This window comes from Alexandromys fortis, unplaced genomic scaffold (assembly GCF_014885135.2).
Source record: "Alexandromys fortis isolate MF-2015 unplaced genomic scaffold, M_Fortis_MF-2015_v1.1 scaffold_9, whole genome shotgun sequence".
Classification (NCBI taxonomy): Eukaryota; Metazoa; Chordata; class Mammalia; order Rodentia; family Cricetidae; genus Alexandromys; species Alexandromys fortis.
Genome location: NW_026067892.1, coordinates 6076034 through 6082748, shown reverse-complemented (window position 1 = coordinate 6082748; position 6715 = coordinate 6076034).

Sequence of the window (6715 nt, the reverse complement as noted above, 5' to 3'; positions counted from 1 at the left end):
ACGGCCCCTCCCCGGCCCCAGTGATCTGCTGATCTCTGTCTCCCACAAACAGACAGACAGACATACAGAGACAGAGACAGACAGACAGACACACACACACACACACACACACACACACACACACACACACACACCAGCACCTTGCCATCTCCCCTCCAGGAGTTCCAAGTCCCAACCCCTCGAGCAAGCACCCGGATGGAGCGCCTGCTGACAAATGCGCCGTGTGACCCAGGAGGACGCTCCCACGCTTCTCATGCTGCCAGGATGGAATTCTGGGGCTAATTGAGACATGTCCTCACACTGGTGAGAACCCAGGCACACAGATACTACCAAATAAAACTGAAAATCCCCAGCAGGTGACTCAGGTATCAGAAGCTCTGATGTGTGGCTGTGGAATTCCCATAACCGCTGAGCTGCTCCCCGGTTTTCTGTCTCCCCTGTCATGCTCTTGACTACCCGAAAGTGCTGCATGTAATAAAACATGGGCATTTTAATTTGGCTTAATTTGACCTGATTGGATTTCTTTGCGCTGGTGGAGCGGCTCACCTTAGGATTGTTCCTAACACATACCCCATGAAAACCAGCGAGCAGCAAAACCTGGGACCACGTGTCTCTCCTCCGGGTGCCCACTTAAAATACCTTGTAGGAGTGTGGCATGCTGGGATTTGGAGTCCAGACCGAGGCAACTCCCAGGCCACGGGGCTGGGCTGGATGCCAGGGGCTGGGCTGAGACTCCCAACTTAACTCTACATTTCAGATTCTTTGGATATAGGGGTGACAGAAAGTTGAGGTGATAATTATGACCAACATTTTAGGCTCTTTTCGTTAAAAGGGGCGTAGACTCAAGTATGGCTACTTCCTGCAGAGATGGGATGACATGGGAGAGGGGAGAGCTGGAAGTTGGCCCACTCACGCTCAGTGAAAGGTGTGGTTGGGGCAGCATCTGGTTTGCTGTAGTCCTCAGGCAGCTGCTTTTTGAGGGAGATGCGAAGGCTGAGTTCGAGACCAGCCTGGTCTACAGAGCTAGTTCCAGGACAGGCTCCAAAGCCACAGAGAAACCCTGTCTCGAAAAACCCCAAAAAAGAGGAGGAGGAGGAGGAAGAAGAAGAAGAAGAAGAAGAAGAAGAAGAAGAAGAAGAAGAAGAAGAAGAAGAAGAAGAAGAAGAAGAAGAAGAAGAAGAAGAGAAATGGGGCTAGCCATGGGATGGGACACAATAGCAGATGAAACCAGATTTTAGTTGGCAGGTGTCCATGATCCAGAAGACTTTATCCTGCACCAGGTGGAAGTGTTCCCTAGCTTATCAACACACTGGTGACCTTGTCCTTGAGCAAATGTGTCCAGGACAGGCTTCTTGTGAAGGCTGTGCCAGGCACTGAGTTGGCTCAGGTTTGGGACACTGACCCTGAGCTCTAATCATCTAACCCAGGGCACCTGATTCTGTTCTGGTGTTTGTTTGCAGTGGCCACTGGAGCTTTGAAACTTTGGTAGAGGTCTTGGCGGTGGGAAGGGGAGGAGCCGGGACTTGAACTCATGCATAGTAGGAGGCCGCTCGTTCGTTCGTTCCTGGCTACTCAGACCCAAAAATAATCACTCAGAAACTTTATTAATTAAATCGCTGTTTGGCCTATTAGCTCTAGTTTTTTATTGGCTAACTCTTACATCTAGAATTAAGCCATTTCTATTATTTTCTATTTTACCATGAGGCTCGTGGCCTACAGGCAAGATTCCATCATGTCTGTCTCTGGCAGCAGCTTCATGGTGTCTCCTGACTCCACCTTCTTTCTCCTAGCATTCAGTTAGCTCCCCCCCTCCCGCCTCCCCCCACCACATAGCTCTCTTCTGCCCTGCTATGGGCCTAAAGCAGTTTCTTTATTCATTAACCAATAAAAGCAACACATAGACAGAAGAACTTTCCACACCATTCATGGCTTCTTGGTGACTCAAAATGCAGACCTCAAAGGGAATGAGACAGTTTATTCTTGAGTCCATTATGAATGACCATAGCTTAGGAACATAGACACAGGTTGTCCTGAATAACATGCTTCAAATGTGCATACAGTTCAATAAAGTCCTTACAGTTACAGAACAAAACAAAGTCATATATCAAGGCACTTTTCAAATCTTTAATATTAGAGGAGACATCAGGTAGCTGGGTCACAACAAAGCAGGAGAGTCTCTTGCTATAGCTCTCAGATGTTATCCATGGCATTCTAAAATTTGGGTTCGGTGGAAGATCATAGTCTGCTGTGAATGCATTCCAGAGATTGCACCTGATAGTAAAAAAGATTAAGTCAGAGCCAGACAGTGACGGTGAGCACCTTTAAACCCAGCACTCAGGAGGCAGAGGCAGGTGAATCTCTGTGAGTCAGAGGCCAGCCTGGTCTACAAAGTGAGTTCCAGGACAGCCAGGGCCACACAGAGAAACCCTGTCTAGAAAAAAACATTAAAAAAAAAGATATTAGGTCAGAGGTGGGCAATGATTGGCTAGTAAGGAAACTAAGAGAGGCCATGAAAATTCGGCTCTGGGTCTGCAACATTCCAATTCTCCAAAATTGCCAATTCCAACCAATCAAGTGGCCTTGAGGAGCCTTCAGCGTAGCTGTGTTTCTTTTCTAGGAATTCTAGTTCACACCAGTCCCCTGTGAGCCCTCCTGGACTTACGACTGTAGCGCACGGAGATGTAGCGCGCACCATGGCGCTGTCATGTCAGGGGCACGGGGCCTGGGCGCCATTTGCTGTTCCACGTCAAACTTAACAGCTTGTGAGCAACTTGTGCGCATGCGCGCCCACAGCGCATGCGCCCGCGAGCCCCCCCCAACGCGGGGAGTATTTCGATCTGGCCATCCGATCTGGCCAATCATAATTTAAGCACGATCACTCCATTCTGGCCTGAGCCATTGGGTTGATGACACGTCAGGGCTTTGTCTGGCACCGTATATATTCTTCTGCGTCACGGGGACGGGGTCTTTTGCCTCTTTACAACCTTAAGTGTAAGTGCTCCAATAAAGTGTGTTCTGAGAAGGATCCTGTTGCAGTCGTCTCTTCTGCTGGCGGGAGCGGCGTGCTGCATACGACCACGCGTAATCCATACCCATTTGGTCTGGTGTCCCATTACCACTCTGATAGGACTATTATTGGACCCGGGGTCAGGGAGATTCCTGGTCCGGTGAAGAAGTAATTCATCAACAGATGCAGATGGGACCATAGCAAGTCAGATGTATTTAGCCAATAGTTGAATAGTATATTTCAAAGATGGCAGGAGCTGGCAAACCTGAGAAACGGCAGCAGTGAAGGACCTTGGGTTGGTCATTGTGCATGAGGTTTATGTCTATTCATGAGGGTGGTAGCATAGTCACAGGATGCCATGGTAACCAGCCAGGATCTCCTGAGGATGCAGACCTTCTAGCAGGTGCATGATGCCATGCTGACCAAGCCAGGATCTCCCGAGGATGCAGGCCTTCCTAGGGTACATGATACCATGCTAACCAAGCCAGGATCTCCCGAGGATACAGGCCTTCCACAGGGTGCATGACTGGGATGACCCCCTAGGGTCTGAGGTTTTGACACAGTAGAAAGAAAAGCGCTTAACTCTAACAGGGCATTTAAAGACAGCTGCCGTTTCCTTGGTGTGTTCGTTAGCCTCTTTGATGCTATGATAGAACACTGGCTAAACCAACTAGGGAAGGAAAGAATTTAACTTGGCTTACCCTTCCACATCACAATCCATCATTTAGGGAAACCAGGACAGGAGCTCCAGGCAGGAATTGAGACAGAATCTCAGAGACTCACTGCTTAGAGCCTGGCTCAGCTTGCTTTCTTATATAATCCAGCACCACCTGCCCAGAGACGGCCCTCCCACATCGATCATGAATCAATAAAATGTTTCAGAGTCATACTCACTGTCGGGGTCCGTTGACCCCGACAATTATTTCTCTTGACCAGACCCCAACATAAACTATCTCTCTGGACCAGCGTGGAGGCACAGGAATAAAGACACAACTCACATGGCTTTATCAGGAGGGAGATTTTTAGTGGTCCCTAATGAAGTCCTGAGTTCACGTTCTGAAGAATTTGTCTCGTTTATTCTCCAAACAGTCTTTATACCAAAACTTAACTTAGGGGAAATACATTAGCATTCTGTCTCCTAGGTAACCAGGTGAATGGCTTTCAATCACATACACAACTACCTGTCTGTTGTGTATGCTAGCTGTGACGTAGGCTTGAATCAGCATCTCTATCAGGCATCCTCCAAATTACAAAGGAGCAACAACATCCTGACCTTTTGTTAGGTTGCGATGCCCTGCCTGGTAGGCTACTTGACCATTTGCAGGTGGGGCCTATGGCTTCAGAGGCTGGCTGCCACACCATATAGAAATATGGGACCTACAACTCCCAGACCCGTCCAATGGAGTCAATTCCTTACTTGACTTTCCTCCTGCTAATATGACTCTAGTGTGGAGCCCGTGTGGGTCCAACACAGATTCTCTAACTAGACTGGAACGGAGTCGCGAGGAATAATCAGACACAGCTTACACAGTCATCTTGGAAAAGGTCAGCCTCCTCCTTTATTGTCCAAACATCTTATATACCCACACCAAATGAGCGGGAACACACCAAGGCTGTTGCCTAGGCAACCAGGTGCCTGGGCTCTGGTCACATGTGCTTCTAGCAGTCAGGTAGGCCCTGAATTAGCATCTCTATGAGACAACCTTCAAATTGCATAAGGAAAGAAACCCCAAACATCCTGACCAGTTTCAGTCAACACCTCTTCTCAGGTAATTCACACTTTAACAAAGAAAGCTAGGAGCAAGGCATCCTGGCTTTTGTTAAGGGCGGACAGCTTGTCTGAGCTATGTATTCAGCTCAAACCGGGGCAATGGCTTTTGTGGCACATCGGAATATGCGCCCACACTCTAGTTTGTGGCCGCTTGCAGAAACTATCCAGCACACTTGGCTACCCCATGTCTAGCTCCTTGCTTCAACCATCTCAGTGTTAGCGATGTGCCGCTGCCTTGAACATGGAGCATACAGACACATCCATTCTTCTTACATCATCTAAACAGAGCCAGGGTGGGGGCCTGGGAGAAGCGCCAATTGCCAGCTACTCCTGGAGCTGCTATCATAATGTAGTTAAACATTTTTTTAAAAAATTCTTTTAAAAAAATAGTTTCCTTACTCATATTTTATATGAGTGCTCTGCATGTGCACCCGCATATCAGAAGAGGGGATCATGTTATATGAGGGTTGTGAGCCACCACGTGGGAATTGAACTCTGGAAGAGCAGCCAGAGCTCTTAACCGCTGAGCCGTCTCTCCACCTACTTCCCTGCTATCAGTCTTCTCTTCTTAACACCTGTCCACAGGCACTTCAGACTGCGGCCGCAGGGGATGTGACACGGGCTGCAGAGCTGGTTCAGTGGATGAGAACGTTCAATCCATTACTCCAGTTGATGAGATCAGCGCTGGCAAGAGGAAGGTGCCAGCGTAAAGGGGTTCGTGACCCCCAGGTCCATGTTTGGGGCACTGACATTAGCTTTGCTTTACCGGAGGGGGGAGTGGAGCAGGGCAAGGGAGTTACATAATGAAATAATCTTGGTCCCACTGTGGTCTGGTTGTTCGTTGTTTTGGTTCTGGTCCTTCAGGGTGATGTTTAAGAAGCCCTGGCTGCTGCAGGGGACAAGCTGGTTACCTGGAAGTGACTGCTCCTTCTTAGGAGATGGGGCATCTGTCCACCAAGTTCTGTTGTTTATCTCTTGGGAACCCGCCCCACTCTCAGGAGCTTCTCTGTTGCTTCCTTATATCTCTTCATAAACTGTCCTTACTGTTCGGCTGCTGCGATGAAACACCATGAACACAAGCAACTTGGGGAGGAAAGGGTTTCTTTCTCTCGCAGTTTCATAAAACAGCGCATCATGGAAAGCAGTCAGGACAGGAACTCATGCTGCTTACTGCCTTGTTCCTCGAGGCTCATTTAGCCTGCTTTATTACAGAACCCAGGACTACCAGCCCATGAGCTGGACTCTCCATCAATTACTAAGAAAATGCCCCACAGGCTGACCTCCTACAGCCTACTCTTAGGTAGGCATTTTCTCATTTGAGGCTCTCTTCCTCTCAGATGACTCGAGCTTGTATTCAAGTTGACATAAAACTACAAGACACAGTGGGGCGGTGGTGCCGCACGCCTTTAATCCCAGCATTCGGGAGGCAGAGGCAAGTGGATGATCTCTGTGAGTTCGAGGCCAGCCTGGTCTACAGAACTAGCTCCAGGACAGCTAGTGCTGTTACATAGAGAAACCCTACCTTGAAGAAAAAAAAAAAAAAGTAAGAAATTAGCAGATACAAGCTTGTATCCTTGTATCCTATTTTGCTTACTCCTACAATTGTCGGGGTCTCTAGTAAGCCAAGAAAATTGGGAGCCGCTGTCCCACACTGATTTTAGTGGCCCTAACGCTAGGTCCCTGGTTCACACAGAGAAACTACCCTGCTACTCAAAGCTCCTGTATCTCCAAGTTCATGTTCTTCAATCACTGTGAATCAGGACTGTTTTGTTTCCTTTGAGCCAGCGTCTCATGGTCTGAGGACCTTGAGCTTCTGATTTTCTTGACTCCACCTCCCAAGTGCTGCGGTGACAGGCGTGCTCTATCACGACGGGTTTGTGAGGTTCTGAGGATGGAACTACGGGCCTTGTGCATCTATTGCTAGGCAGGCAATCCTA